This window comes from Mobula hypostoma, chromosome 10 (genome assembly GCF_963921235.1).
Source record: "Mobula hypostoma chromosome 10, sMobHyp1.1, whole genome shotgun sequence".
Lineage (NCBI taxonomy): Eukaryota > Metazoa > Chordata > Chondrichthyes > Myliobatiformes > Myliobatidae > Mobula > Mobula hypostoma.
In genome coordinates this window covers 84419697-84436683 of record NC_086106.1, presented here as the reverse complement: position 1 = coordinate 84436683, position 16987 = coordinate 84419697, and the positions used below count along the sequence as shown (strand labels likewise).

At 42.4% G+C, this 16987-nt stretch overlaps 1 protein-coding gene across 1 annotated transcript in view; it reads left to right on the top strand.

The window, feature by feature from the left end:
* The window catches only part of xpnpep2 (X-prolyl aminopeptidase (aminopeptidase P) 2, membrane-bound), a 109060-nt gene that overhangs the window by 12118 nt on the left and 79955 nt on the right, over positions 1-16987 (top strand). The gene's annotated exons all lie outside the window — the stretch shown is intronic.

Sequence of the window (16987 nt, the reverse complement as noted above, 5' to 3'; positions counted from 1 at the left end):
CAAGTCATTAATATATATTGTAAACAACTGGGGTCCCAGCACTGAGCCTTGTGGTACCCCACTAGTCACCGCCTGCCATTCTGAAAAGGTCCCGTTTATTCCCACTCTTTGCTTCCTGTCTGCTAACCAATTCTCCACCCACACCAATACCTTACCCCCAATACCGTGTGCTTTAAGTTTGCACACTAATCTCCTATGTGGGACCTTGTCAAAAGCCTTTTGAAAATCCAAATATACCACATCCACTGGTTCTCCCCTATCCACTCTACTAGTTACATCCTCAAAAAATTCTATGAGATTCGTCAGACATGATTTTCCTTTCACAAATCCATGCTGACTTTGTCCGATCATTTCACCGCTTTCCAAATGTGCTGTTATCACATCCTTGATAACTGACTCCAGCAGTTTCCCCACCACCGACGTTAGGCTAACCGGCCTATAATTCCCCGGTTTCTCTCTCCCTCCTTTTTTAAAAAGTGGGGTTACATTAGCCACCCTCCAATCCTCAGGAACTAGTCCAGAATCTAACGAGTTTTGAAAAATTATCACTAATGCATCCACTATTTCTTGGGCCACTTCCTTAAGCACTCTGGGATGCAGACCATCTGGCCCTGGGGATTTATCTGCCTTCAATCCCTTCAATTTACCTAACACCACTTCCCTACTAACATGTATTTCGCTCAGTTCCTCCATCTCACTGGACCCTCTGTCCCTTACTATTTCTGGAAGATTATTTATGTCCTCCTTAGTGAAGACAGAACCAAAGTAATTATTCAATTGGTCTGCCATGTCCTTGCTCCCCATAATCAATTCACCTGTTTCTGTTTGCAGGGGACCTACATTTGTCTTTATCAGTCTTTTCCTTTTTACATATCTATAAAAGCTTTTACAGTCCGTTTTTATGTTCTCTGCCAGTTTTCTCTCATAATCTTTTTTCCCCTTCCTAATTAAGCCCTTTGTCCTCCTCTGCTGAACTCTGAATTTCTCCCAGTCCTCAGGTGAGCCACTTTCTCTGGCTAATTTGTATGCTACTTCTTTGGAATTGATACTATCCCTAATTTCTCTTGTCAGCCACGGGTGCACTACCTTCCTTGATTTATTCTTTTGCCAAACTGGGATGAACAATTGTTGTAGTTCATCCATGCAACCTTTAAATGCCTGCCATTGCATATCCACCGTCAATCCTTGAAGTGTCATTTGCCAGTCTATCTTAGCTAATTCATGTCTCATACCTTCAAAGTTACCCCTCTTTAAGTTCAGAACCTTTGTTTCTGAATTAACTACGTCACTCTCCATGTTAATGAAGAATTCCACCATATTATGGTCACTCTTCCCCAAGGGGCCTCTCACGACAAGATCGCTAATTAACCCTTCCTCATTGCTCAAAACCCAGTCCAGAATAGCCTGCTCTCTAGTCGGTTCCTCGACATGTTGGTTCAAAAAACCATCCCGCATACATTCCAAGAAATCCTCTTCCTCAGCACCTTTACCAATTTGGTTCACCCAGTCTACATGTAGATTGAAGTCACCCATTATAACTGCTGTTCCTTTATTGCACACATTTCTAATTTCCTGTTTAATACCATCTCCAACCTCACTACTACTGTTAGGTGGCCTGTACACAACTCCCACCAGCGTCTTCTGCCCCTTAGTGTTACGCAGCTCTACCCATATCGATTCCACATCTTCCCGGCTTATGTCCTTCCTTTCTATTGCGTTAATCTCTTTTTTAACCAGCAACGCCACCCCACCTCCCCTTCCTTCGTGTCTATCCCTCCTGAATATTGAATATCCCTGAACGTTGAGCTCCCATCCCTGGTCACCCTGGAGCCATGTCTCTGTGATCCCAACTATATCATAATCATTAATAACAATCTGCACTTTCAATTCATCCATCTTATTACGAATGCTCCTTGCATTGACACATAAAGCCTTCAGGCGCTCTTTTACAACTCTCTTAGCCCTTTTTAATGCTTGCCCTGGATTTGTCGGCCTGCCACTTTTACTTTTCCCCTTTGTACTTTTTGCTTCTACGCTCACTTTACACCCCTCTGTCTCTCTGCACTGGTTCCCATCCCTCTGTTGTGAACTAACCTCCTCACACCTAGCCGCTTTAATTTGATTCCCACCCCCCAACCATTCTAGTTTAAAGTCACCTCAGTAGCCCCCGCTAATCTCCCTGCCAGGATATTGGTCCCCCTAGGATTTAAGTGTAACCCGTCCTTTTTGTACAGGTCACACCTGCGCCAAAAGAGGTCCCAATGATCCAAAAACTTGAATCCCTGCCCCCTGCTCCAATCCCTCAGCCACGCATTTATCCTCCACCTCATCGCATTCCTACTCTCACTGTCGCGTGGCACAGGCAGTAATCCCGAGATTACTACCTTTGCGGTCCTTTTTCTCAACTCCCTTCCTAGCTCCCGATATTCTTCTTTCAGGACCTCATCCCTTTTCCTACCTATGTCATTGGTACCTATATGTACCAGGACCTCTGGCTCTTCACCCTCCCACTTCAGGATATCTTGGACACGATCAGAAATATCCCGGACCCTGGCACCAGGGAGGCAAACTACCATCCGAGTCTCTGGACTGCGTCCACAGAATCGCCTATCTGACCCCCTTACTATCGAGTCCCCTATCACAACTGCCCTCCTCTTCCTTGCCCTATCCTTCTGAGCTACAGGGCCAGACTCTGTGCCGGAGGCAGGGCCACTGTCGCTTCCCCCGGGTAAGCTGTCCCCCCCAACAGTACTCAAACAGGAGAACCTGTTGTTAAGGGGCACAGCCGCCGGGGTACTCCCCATCACCTTCCTTTTCCCCTTCCCCCTCCTAACCGTGACCCACTTGTCTGCCTCCCGTGGCCCCGGCGTGACCACCTGCCTTCCACTCCTCTCTATCACCTCCTCGCTCTCCCTGACCAGACGAAGGTCATCGAGCTGCAGCTCCAGTTCCGTAACGCGGTCCCTTAGGAGCTGCATCTCGATGCACTTGGCGCAGATGTAGACGTCCGGGAGGCTTGGAGACTCCAGGGCCTCCCACATCCGACACCGAGAACAGCAAACTGCCCTCACAGTCGTATCACATGTTTAAGCAATGCCGGCGAGAATGCCGTTCCGAATCCAGAAGAGAGCGGTTGCTCGGGGCGCGTGCTGCCTTTTATCGTGCGCTGATTTTCCCGGCACACTGCTTTTTTGTTTTTAACAGTGAAAACACCTTCTGAAAGTGAAAACAGGGTACTAATGTAGGTGTTTCGTAACAGTGAGGTTTCGTAAAGCGAATGTTCGAAAAGCGGGGGACACCTGCACTACCTGTAAACATTGAACTAAGGAAAAGCTTTACAATTCTTTGAGTTGCTGCAAAAATTCCTAACAGCTGACTGTGCCACATTGCAATTAGAATATCAATTAATTAAGCTGCTGCTTGCTGAGACTACTTTCAATAATCAACAGATTGGAATATCTTTCAGGGTTAATCATTATACTGCATATGAATTGATTGGCTTGAACATTTTTGCATAGTACTGGAGCACTTTCAGTTTTCTATTACTTGCTTAATATTGCTTTAGCATCCAAAGTCTGTGTCTGTTTTCCCAGTAATCCTCTGAATCATGCCATTCAGATTTGTAACCCTGCCTTTATACTATAACAGTTTTTGTCAAATTCATAAATGTCCAATTGCAACAAGTGTAACCTATTCTTGCTTGCCATTCTCAACCTGACTGCCGCCATTGACATGCTTGACTTCACCATCCTCTGCCAAAACTCCTCCTCCATTATCCAGCTGGGTCATACCACACATGTCTACTTCTATTCTCACCAATCTATTGTACCAGCCAATTATTAGTAATGGTGCTTCAGCATTAGCTCAGCTGTCCCCAACAAAATGAGCACTGAGCCCCTCCTATTTTATAACCACATGTCAGAAGAGCAGAGAGGTGAAGAGAACTGCAGTGTTGATAGAAGATTCCTTAGTCAGAGGAACAGAGTTGAGGCTCTGTGGCTGCAATAGAGACATCTGGATGGTATGTGCCCCCCGGTGCTAGGATAAAGAATGTCTTAGATCAGGCAACATTCTCAAGGGCGAGAGTGAGCAGCCAGAAGCCTTGATACATATTGGCACCAATGACATCGGTAGACAAATTGAGGAGGTCCTGAAGAGAGATTTTAGGGAGCTAGGTAGAAAGTTGGGAAACAGGTCCTCTGGGGTAGTAATCTCTGGATTGCTGCCTGTACCACATGGCAGTGAGGGTAAGAATAGGATGATTTGGCAGGTGAATGCATGACCAAGGAACTGGTGCAGGGTGCAGGAGTTCAGATTTATGGATCATTGGCATCTCTTCTGGAGAAGGTATGACCTGTACAAAAGGGAAGGGTTACACCTGCAAGAGTTGCTGGCAGATTGGGTAGAGTTGTTCATGTGCATTTAAACTAATTTGGCAGGGGAATGGCAAGCGAAGTGATAGTGCTGAAGATGAGGTAGTCGGTTTACAAACAGGGGCAAGACTTCCTAGCAAGGAAAGGCCGATGATAGGGCAAAGTTGCAGTCAACAGGATGAGTTGCAATGTAAAAGGTGGACACAATTGAAAAGGATGAGTACAGTACTAAAGGTGTTGAATTGAATTGAATTGACTTTATTACTTACATCCTTCACATACATAAGGAGTAAAAATCTTTACGTTACACCTCCATCTAAATGTGCAATGTGCAACTTATAGTAATTTGAAATAAAAAGTACGTACAACAGGACAGTCAATATAACATAGAAATACAATTGTATCAGCGTGATTTAATCAGTCTGATGGCCTGGTGGAAGGAGCTGTCCCAGAGCCTGTTGGTCCTGGCTTTTAAACTGCAGTACCGCTTCCCAGATGGTAGCAGCTGGAACAGTTTCTGGTTGGGGGGACTTGGGTCCCCAATGATCCTTTGGGCCCTTTTTACACTCCTGCCTTTGTAAATATCCTGAATAGCAGGAAGTTCACATCTACACATGCGCTGGGCTGTCTGCACCATACTCTGCAGAGTCCTGCGATTGAGGGAAGTACAGTTCCCATACTAGGTAGTGATGCAGCCAGTCAGGATGCTCTCAATTGTGCCCCTGTAGAAAGGTCTTAGGACTTGAGGGCCCATACCAAACTTCTTCAACCATCTGATGTGAAAGAGGCGCTGTTGGGCCTTTTTCACCACACAGCTGGTATATATAGACCACGTGAGGTCCTCAGTGATGTGTATGCCGTGGAATTTAAAGCTGTTCACCCTCTCAACCCCAGATCCACTGATGTCAATAGGGGTTAGCCTATCTCCATTCCTCCTGTAGACCACAAACAGCTCCTTTGTTTTTGCAGCATTGAGGGATAGGTTGTTTCCTTGACACCACTGTGTCAGGGTGATGATTTCTTCTCTGTAGGCTGCCTCGTTATTATTTGAGATTAGACCAATCAGTGTAGTATTGTCAGCAAATTTGAATGCGCACAGTATATGGAATAAGGTCGATGAGCTTGTAGCACAGTTACAGATTGGCATGTATGATATTGTAGGCATCACTGAATCATGGTTGAAAGAAGATTATAACTGGAAGCTTAATATCCAATGATACACATGGTATTGAAAGAACAGGCAGGAAGACAGAGCAGGTGGCATTGGACTGTTGGTAAAAAAATGAAATCAAATCATTAGAAAGAGGTGATATAGGGTCAGAAGGTGGATTGTGGATAAAGCTAAGGAACTACAAGGGTAAAAAGACCCTGACGGGAGTTATATACAGACCCCCAAACAGCAGTAAGGTGATGGTCGACAAATTACAACGGGAAATAGAAAACGCATGCTAAAAGGGCAACATTACAATAGTCATGGGCAATTTCAATATGCAGATAGATTGGGAAAATCAAGTTGGTGCTGGATTCCAAGAGGGAGAATTTCTCGAATGTCTACGAAATGGCTTTTTAGAGCAGCTCCTTGTTGAGCCCATGAGGGGATCACCTATTCTGGATTGGGTGTTGTGCAATGAACCAGAGCTTAACGTAAAAGAACCCTTAGGGGAAAGTGATCATAATATGGTTGAATTCACCATGAAATTTGAGAAGCAGAAACTAAAGTCAGATGTATCACTAAAGACAGAGTAAAGAGAATTACAGAGGCATGAGAGAAGAGTTGGCCAGAAAAGTACACTGGGATAATGGCAGAGCAACAAAGGCTGGAATTTCTGGAAGCAATTTGGAAGGCACAGGGTATATACATCCCAAAGTGGAAGAAGTATTCTAAAGGCAAAGTGACACAACCATGACAGTCAAGGGAAGTCAAAGCCAACATAAAAGCCAAACAGAGGGAATATAAATGCAAGGATGTAATGTTGAGCAAAGTATAAAAGCAAGCCTGTCCTGTTGGAACTTTATAAAGCACTGGTGAGGCCTCACTTGCAGTAATGAGAGCAGTTTTGGAGCTCTTATCTTAGAAAGGATGTGCTGGAACTGGAGAAGGTTCAAAGGAGGTTCACAAAAATTATTCCTGGATTGAGTGGCTTGTTATATGAAGAACGTTTGATGGCTCTGGGCCTGTATTCACTAGACTTCAGAAGAATGAGGGGAGACCTCATTGAAACCTATCGAATGGCGAAAGTCCTCGATAGAGTGGATGTGGAGAAGATGGTGGGAGAGTCTAAGACCAGAGGACACAGCCTCAGGATAGAGGGGCATACTTTTAGAATGGAGATGAGGAGGAATTTCTTTTGCCAGAGAGTGGTAAATCATTTGAATTCTTTGCCACAGGCAGTTGTGCAGGTGAAGTCTTTAAGTATATTTAAAGCAGAGGTTGATAGATTCTTGATTGGAAAGGGCATGAAGGGATACAGGGAGAAGGCAGGAGATTGGGGCTGAGAGGAAAATTGGATCATCCATGATGAAATGACAGAGCAAACTTGATGGGCCAAATGGCCTCATTCTGCTCCTATATCATATAGATATATAGACATACTTTATTGATCCCCAGGGGAATTGGGTTTCGTTACAGTTGCACCAACCAAGAATAGAGTATAATATAGCAATATAAACCATAAATAATTAAATAATAATATGTAAATTATGCCAGATGGAAATAAGTCCAGGACCAGCCTATTGGCTCAGGGTGTCTGACCCTCCAAGGGAGGAGTTGTGAAGTTTGATGGCCACAGGCAGGAATGACTTCCTGTGACGCTCTGTGTTGCATCTCGGTGGAATGAGTCTCTGGCTGAATGTACTCCTGTGCCCAACCAGTACATTATGTAGTGGATGGGAGACATTGTCCAAGATGGCATGCAACTTGGACAGCATCCTCTTTTCAGATACCACCGTCAGAGAGTCCAGTTCCATCCCCACAACATCACTGGCATTACGAATGAGTTTGTTGATTCTGTTGGCGTCTGCTACCCTCAGCCAGCTGCCCCAGCACACAACAGCAGACATGATAGCACTGGCCACACAGATTATGGTCTTATGGGAAGTTAAATGATTGGGAAGTTTTCAAACACCAACAGAAGGCAACTAAAAAAGTTATTAAGAAGGAAAAGATGGAATACAGAAGCAAACTAGCCAATAATATTAAAGGGGAACCCAAAAGTTTCTTCAATTACGTAAGGTATAAAAGAGAGGCGAGAGTGGATATCAGACTGTGGGAAAATGATACTGGAGAGGTAGTAATTGGGGACAAGGAATTGATAGATGAACTGAATAAGTATTTTGCATCAACCTCACTGTGGAAGACACTAGCAGCATGATGGAAGTTCCAGGAGTCAGGGGTCATGAAGTGTGTGAAGTTACCATTACTAGGGAGAAGGTTCTTGGGGAAACTGAAAGGTCTGAAAGTAGATAAGTCACCTGGACCAGATGGTATACACCCCAGGGTTCTGAAAGAGGTGACTGAAAAGATTGTGGAGACTTCAGTAATCAGCTTTCAAGGATCACTAGATTCTGGAATGGTTCAAGAGGACTGTAAAATTGCAAATGTCACTCCACTCCAAGACGGAAAAGAGGCAGAAGAAATAAAATTATAGGCCATTTAATCTGACCTCAGTAGTTGGGAAGAGGTTGGAGTCGATTGTTAAAAATGTGATTTTGGGGCAGTTGGAGGCACATGATAAAATAGGCAACATAGTTTTCTCAAGGGAAAATCTCATCTGAAGAAATAACAAGCAAGATAGACAAAGGAGAATTGGCTGATGTTGTGCACTTGGATTTTCAGAAGGCCTTTAATAAGGTGCCACACATGAAGCTATTTAACAAGCTACAAGCCCGTGATATTACAGGAAAGACTCTAGCATGGATAAAGCAGTGGCTGATTGGTAGGAGGCAAGGAGTGGGAATAAAGTGAGCCTTTTTTGGTTGGTTGCTGGTGACAAATGGTGCTCCATAGGGTTCTGTGTTGGGACCGATTCTTTTTGAACTATATGTCAATGATTTGGATGATGGAATTGATGGCCATGTTGCAAAGTTTGCACAAGATATGAAGATAGCTTGAGGAGCAGGTATTTTTGAGGAAGTAGAGAGGCTACAGATGGACTTAGACCAATTAAGAGTATTAGAAAGTAAGTGGCAGACAGTATACAGCGTCAAGAAGTGTATGGTCATGCACTTTTTGGAAGAAATGAAAGGGTTAACTATTTTCTAAATGGAGAGAAATACAAAATCTGAAGTGCAAAGGGAGTTGTATGTTAGATTAACTAAAGGTTAATTTGCAGATGGATGTAATATTAAGTCTTTGTAAAGCACTGGTGAGGCCTCACTTTGAGCAGTTTAAGGCCCCTTATCCTGGAAAGGATGTGCTAAAAATGGAGAGGGTTCAAAGGAGGTTCACAAAAATGATATTCTAGTTTGCCAGGTGAAGAAAGTTTGATGGCTCCTGGCCTGTATTCGCAAAAATTCAGAAGAATGAAGAGTGACCTCATTGAAACATATGACGTATGAAAGGCTTTCATGAAGAGGATGTTTCCTATGATGGGAGAGTCTTAAACCAGAGGACACAGCCATTAACCCTGCATTCTGCCTTCATGTTTGACCTTCCGAAGTAAATCTCTTCACACTTTTCATATTGAACTCCATCTGCCACTTTTCTGCCCAGCTCTGTATCCTTATCAACATCATATTGTAACCTATGACAACCTTCTACACTATCTACAACACCACCAACCTTTGTATTATCTGCAAGCTTACTAACCTACCCTCTCATTCCCTCATCCAAGTCATTTATAAAAATCACAATGTCCCAGAACAGATCTCTGTGGAATATCCTCCACCTATTGCCACACTCTGCTTTCTGTGGGCAAACTAATTCTACATCCAAGTTGCCAAGTTTCCCTGGATCCCATGCCTCATGGCTCTCTGTATGAGCCTACCATGAGAACCTTGTCAAATAGTTTACTAAAACCCATATATACCTCATCTATTGCTCTGCCTTCAGTGATATGTTTTGTCATTTCCCCAAAGAATTGTTAGGTTCATGAGGCATGAGACAAAGCCATGCTGAATATCTGTAATCAGACTATGGTTCTCCAAATGTTTATAAATCCAGTTTCTAAGAATCCTCTCTAATAGTTTGCCCACCACTGACATAAATCTCACTGGATTTTTATTCCCAGGGTTACACCTATTGCTGTTCTTGAACAAAGGAATAACATTTTCCACCCTCCAATCCTCTTTCTCTAGCCCTGTGGTCAGTGAGGACACAAAGATCAGCACCAAAGGCACATCAATCTTTTCCTTCACTTCTCATAGTAACCTAGCGTTTATCCCATCCAGCCCCAGGAATGTATCTATCCTAATGCTCTTCAAAACTTCCAGTACATCCCCTTTCTTAATGTCGACATGTTCCAGCATGTCAGCCAGTTTTATACTGACCTCACATTTGTCTATTTCACTTTCTCCAGTGAATATTAAAGCAAAGCATTTATTAATGACCCCCCCCCACCTTCAATCCAAGGCACATGTTTCCTCTTTTATCCCTCAGCATTCATACCGTCACTCTAGTTATCCTCCTGTTCTTCACGTACATGTAGAATGCCTTGGGGTTTTCTTAAATCCTACTCACCAAGGCCTTCTCATATGCCCTTCTAGTTTTACTAAGTGAGTGATTAAGCTCCTTCCTAGCATCTGTGTAACTCTCAAGAGCCCCGTTTGATCCTTGCTTCCCAAACCTTAAGTGTTATTCTTTCTTCCTCTTGACTAAATGTTCCACATCTTTTGTCAACTATGATTCCTTTACCCAACCATCTTTTACCCGCCTCAATGGAAAAAACCTAGCCAGGACTCCTCAATGAGACCAACCTATCCAGAAATTTATACATTGAGATATTTCAATACATAAATTTCCACAACTGCGACACCCAAGCCCATCACTCCAGCTATTTCAGCTGGTTCCCAATAGACATTATTTAGGTATGATTGAGCACTTGCTACTTAATGAATGTTGGATATTTGAATAGATGGAAACATTTTGAGGAATCAGAAGGTGTGTCATTCATCTCAAATAAAGTTATTCTTGTCATGGCTGTAGATGAGCCATACACTTGAATGGCTGTATCTGCTTCCCATCCTGGGTAGACAGTGGACATCTTTGTGAATTCCTGTGCTGATGGAATCTCAGTGTTGTTGGGTTTGTCCTAAATTGCTTGAGATACTAAGGCAGGTAAACCACACTGTTAAAAATCCAGAGAGATTCTGTCCTTTAACAGCTGAGACGTTAAATCCAAAGGAAGAAAGTTTCTTTCTAGAAGATGTGCTGGTTAAACTGCAGCCTGAATATTGCACGAAATCCTGGTCACTACTGTTTTGCACAAGACATGTAGAGAGGATGTAGAAGTGATTTGCAGAGTTAATGCTGAGATTGGAAAATTGTAGCTGTAAGGAAGGATTGGTTAAACTTGTAGAGTTTTCTTTGGAACAGAGGAAGTTAAGAGCAGACTTAATCAAGGTATATAGAATTATGATGAGTAAATAGGAAAGGCCTATTTCCCTTGGTAGGGAAATGAAATCAGGAAAAAATGAATTAAGAGTAAAATGAATCAGGAAAAATGAATTAAGGAAAAAGGATTAATGTGGAGATGAGAAACCCTTAGAATATTTAATTAATATTTGAATGGGTACTTGAAGAGCAGTGACACAGAGAAAATGTTGGAAGATGGGATGTGTTTAAGAGTTTTTTTCTTACTGACACAAATGTGATGGGTTGATTTGTCTTCTTTTGGCATTGTAACTTCTGTGATTCTATGATGTTGATGATTCAATGATTATTTCTCTGCTGTTGGTCAAGGTGGTATGTGCTTTCGAAATCCAGAATATTGATAATCACCTTGGTGATAAATGTAATGGGATTGGGAGAACTTTAAGAGGAAATTTGGTGATTTACTGTAGTACATCCTTTATATGTACTGCTAGTGGCTCAAACTCCGGATAAACTAGGTTTTGAGTGTATTTAGCAACTTGAACATTCCTTTTGTTTAATACTTTACATGGTAAGGATTGGAACCGGGTTTTATCCAAATTCTTCATCTTTTACGCAACTGTTGAAGATGTACAACCCCATTGTACATTTAGATAGATGAATCAAACAATCAGAGGTAGCAGTGTACATTTCTCTGGTAATTCCATCACATTTGCGATTAGGCATTGGACTCTTGTATTTTCCATGGTCTTTTCTTGGTGAATACTGCAGGACTTTTAATTTTCCATTATTGATTCAATTATCTGTAGTGTAGTTACTTGCCTTGTCTACTGATCTCTATCCCAAAAAAGAGCGAGGGCAGCAGGCATCTGTGCACACCATTCCAATCAGGATCCCTTCATTTCACACATCATTTGGATTTGGAAATATATAACATTGTTTTAATATTAATAGATATTTAACATAGAATTCCTTCCTGTCAGTCTCATAGTGTTCTTTCATTTGAAGGACAATCATGGTTGAAAAAGTTGGCTCATCTTCTCAGGGCCTTTAGGGATGGACATGTTGGAGATACACACATCCCAATGAACACATAAATAGAAACAGGAGACAGAAGATCAAAGCATTTCATCCATCATGTAATGTTTAGTTGGGACTTCTCACAAACTCTATTCAATTTTCTAACCTTCATCATTGTGGAAGATTAAGCATTTGGCACCAGAGTTTATGAAACTAACCTTAAGCGATAGTGAGGAAGAACATTCAAATCCTGGAAGGTAGGAAAACATTGTAAACCTGAATATCTGAAAGAAGTATAAAAGAAATGTAAAGACTTGCCTGGTTTATTACTGTTTTATGGAATATATTGATGTGTGAAGTAAAAGAATTAAAATCTGCTCTCTGATCCTACACATTGGCCTGAACTTGACACCATGAATTTCAATACCCTTGAACAATTTTATGTTCTTAATATGTAAAATGCTGCATAATGCTTTACTAAAACTCTGCCAAGCCATTAAATAAAACAATCAAAAGACAATAAAATACATTATTGGATTTGATTAAACTGGTAAATGATTCAAAGATCATCATCACTTGATATCCTGTCTGATAATATATGACCAATGAAATATTCTGATCTTTGATCTTAAGCAGGGCAATGTACTGATTAGATGTTAACTCTATAATGATAGCAGTTTGTACAACTAGGAAGAGAAATTCAAGTATAAAACTATACTTGCTGTACCTAAGAATAATGATGTTGTTTGCAATCTCTACTGATTTAAATTTTAGCTAATTTTTTCTTCCTTCTGTTGGTATGTTTTACATAAATAAACTTTCCTTAAGGGCTGCTGTAAACTCAGACTGTCTTCTGAACAAACTATAAATTGACTATAGTTTAGAAATCTATCTAGAAAAAGATTTTTTTTTCGGAAAGTGCCTTGCAGTTGAAGGTCCGTCAGTAAATTCATTCAGGATCAGAATCAGAATCAGGTTTATTATCACCGGCATGTGACGTGAAATTTGTTAACTTAGCAGCAGCAGTTCAATGCAAGACAAATCTAGCTGAGAGAGAGAAAAAAATAATAAATAAAATAAAACATAATAAATAAACAAGTAAATCAATTATGTATATTGAATAGATTTTTTTAAATGTGCAAAAACAGAAATACTGTATACCAAAAAAAAGTGAGGTAGTGTCCAAAGCATCAATGTCCATTTAGGAATCGGATGGCAGAGGGGAAGAAGGTGTTCTTGAATCACTGAGTGTGTGCCTTCAGGCTTCTGTATCTCCTACCTGATGGTAACAGTGAGAAAAGGGTATGCCTGGGTGCTGGAGGTCCTTAATAATGGACGCTGCCTTTCTGAGACATAGCTCCCTAAAGCTGTCCTGGGTACTTTTTACACCGGTGCCCAGAGTGGAGCTGACTAGATTTACAACCTTCTGCAGCTTCTTTCAGTCCTGTGCAGTAGCCCCTCCATACCAGACAGTGATGTAGCCTGTCAGAACGCTCTCCATGATACAACTATAGAAGTTTTTGAGTGCTTTTGTTGACAAGCCAAGTCTCTTTAAACTCCTAATAAAATATAGCCACTGTCTTGCCTTCTTTATGACTACATCAATATGTTGGGACTAGGTTAGATCCTCAGAGATCTTGACGTCCAGGAACTTGAAGCTGCTCACTCTCCCCACTTCTGATCCCTCTATAAGAATTGGCATGTGTTCCTTCATCTTACCCTTCCTGAAGTCCACAATCAGCTCCTTGGTCTTACTGACATTGATTGCCAAGTTGTTGCTGCAGCACCACTACACTAGTTGACATATCTCACTCCTGTGCGCCCTCTCGTCACCTCCTGAGATTCTACCGACAATGGTTGTATCATCAGCAAATTTGTAGATGGTATTTGAGCTATGCCTAGCCACACAGTCATGTGTATACAGCGAGTAGAGCAGTGGGCTAAGCACACACCCCTGAGGTGCGTCAGTGTTGATCATCAGTGAGGAGGAGATATTATCACCCATCTGCACAGATTGTCGTCTTCCGGTTAGAAAGTCAAGGATCCAAATGCAGAGGAAGTTACAGAGGGCCAGGTTCTGCAACTTCTCAATCAGGATTGTGGGGATGATGGTAATAAACGCTGAGCTATAGTCCATGAACAGCATCCTGACATAGTTATTTGTGTTGTCTAGGTGGTCTAAAGCCGTGTGGAGAATCATTGAGATTACATCTGCCGTTGACCTATTGTGGCCATAGGCAAATTGCAATGGGTCCATGTCCTTGCTGAGGCAGGAGTTCAGTCTAATCATGACCAACCTCCCAAAGCATTTCATCACTGTCGATGTGAGGGCTACCGGGCGATAATCATTAAGGCAGCCCACATTATTCTTCTTTGGCACTGGTATAATTGTTGCTTTTTTGAAGCAAGTGAGAACTTCTGCCCGTAGCAGTGAGAGGTTATCTATGGAGTATATAGACAATTTATCATGGCCTACAAACATCACACTAGCCGCGTTGTATTACAACAATGTGAAGAACTTGCAACATATCAAATGGAAAAGTCAGGCTGGAACCACCAATATCAGTGTCAACATAGCAATACACAGGGAAATTCAGTCAACAGTATTTGATGTACTCGTTTTTTATACAACTTTCACAGGCAACATTATGGTGATCTGCAACATTGTTTTATTACCAAAATAAAACACAATTTGTGTATATTCTTCAGGTGGAAAGGAATACGTTTTTAAAATGTCCAGTTAGTGGTAGATCATCACAGGATCTTTCTAATGATTAATTTATCAGTGTCTGATAAATGAAAGACAAATTTATCAGGTAAGTGAGCCGCTAGACTTTGCTTTCTTATGGTCAATTCTAAGTCGAGCAGCTCTACCACTACTACTACTACGTCGACTCAGGCCTAGGGGGCCGGCGTCGGGCACGATTACGGACTCTCCACTTCTCCCTCTCCCTCATCAGTGTGTTCAGTTCATCTACATTAGCCACGCCGCTGTTTTCTAGGAGCGTGTTGACCATAGTCTTGGGAGGGCGCTCAGGGTTCATCCTCCCATGCTTGGACTCCCATATGATGACTAGGCAGGCAGGTAGCTCGGGGTGGCGTAGACAGTGCCCCGCTAGTTGCAGTCTTCTCGCCTCAATTTTAGTGTTGAGCATCGGTAGGTTGTTATAGAGCTCGACGTTCGTCATGTGCTGTTGTCAACTCAGGTCAAGAGCCATCCGGAGCATTCGTGTATAGTAACCATCCAGAGACTTCCGCATCGTCTTGGTGAGTGTCCACGTTTCGCATCCGTATGTGAGAATGGACTCTATGACTGGTATGAAAATCCTCTTTTTAAGCCCTCTGGTCAGGTTCGACTTCCAGATTTCCTTCATGTCGTTCATAGCCCTCCAGGCCAGTGCCTTCTGTATCTTTATGTCCTTCTCCGAACTCATCATTCTTGACCCGAGGTACTTGTAGTCAAAGAAAGTCTAGCAGCTCACTTACCAGGTAAAGTTGTGTTTTATTTCTCAGATGCTGGAGGATGGGGAGGTCTAAAAGCACCAGCTGAGAAACTCTACAATAATACGGGAGATAAATGGATGCCACAGTGAGGTGGCCATGAATGAGATGACTCTGCCTGCTCCAGTCTGGCAGCGCTGTACACCCAGGGTGTCTTTCTTTGTAGTGGTTACCCTGTACTGCTGCAATTGACAATCAGACAAACTCAGCCATTCCTTACATTAACTGACCAAAGAGAGGACCAGCAGGTGAGGCAGCACGAGGACCAGGGTGAATAACCACGTGACCTGGAGCAAGGGGATGAAGACAAGGGTGAGAAGTCACTAAGTGGTGATTTTCAACAGCAGGAGCCATATGGTAGGCTTCCCCAAGGAGAACACCTCCCATTTATAATGACAGGCAGCATACAACTCAGGGAATGTTTACATTAGCTCTGTAACACAAGCTCATCTTAAATGCCGAGCAACTGAACTGTCTTTATCAAGCTCCAATGCAGGACCTTGTCAAGTGCCTTGCTAAGTCCACGTTGACAACATCAACACTTGGCCTGGTAATTCCCTCAAAAAACTTGGATGGAGATTTAAGCGTCAGGCCAGATTGAAAAGGTCAGGGTATTGAGGCCCAAGGTGATGTACGGGCCAGTTCAGATTGCTGCTTGATGCAGCAGAACCTGATGTTCGGACAAAGAGTTAAGTGCCGGGCCACATTGAAAAGGTCAGGATGTAGGGGTCCTGAGGCAAAGTGGGGGTCAGTTCAGATTGCTGCTCCACAGCGTTTACTCGACTCTGCAATGAACTATGGGACTCTCTCATGGACTTCAGTTCAGAAATGCTATCTGCTTGCAGTTACTGTCTGCATGATGTTTTTTTTCACCACATTAGATGTTCAACCGTCTTCGTTTTTATGGGTTAATTTATTCTTTTTTTTATGGGCATGAAGTAGTTTTTATTCTCTGCACATTAGATAGTCTTTTATATACACACACACACACACACACACACACACGTATATACATATCGAGTTTCTTTCTTGGTGCCTTTGTTTCATGGCTGCCTTTTAGGAGGCGAATCTCAAGGTTGTATAATGTATACATACTTTGATAATAAATGTACTTTGAACTTTTGAACTTTGCACTATAAGATTGGTTACACATGACCTATCATGCTGACTGTCTTTAATCAGTCCATGTCAATACAAGTACTTACATATCTGGTCCCTTAGAATACCTTCCAATTTCTTTCCCGCTAGTGATGTCAGACTCACTGGCCTATAATTTCCCAGTTTATTTTTAAAGCCTTTCTTAAACAGCAGAACAACACTGGCTATCCTCGTATCCTCTGGTACCTCTCCTGTTGTTAAGGATGATTTAACTATCTCTGCTAGGGCCCCAGCAATTTCTGCATTTGTCTCCCATAGGGTCCAACATAACACCTAGTCAGGCCTTGGGGATTTATCCACCCTGATTTGCCTCAAGTCAACAAACACCTTCTCCTCTGTAATCTGTATGGGGTCCATGAAGTTGATGCCACTTTGTCTCACCTTTATAGACTCGGTCTGTCTCCTG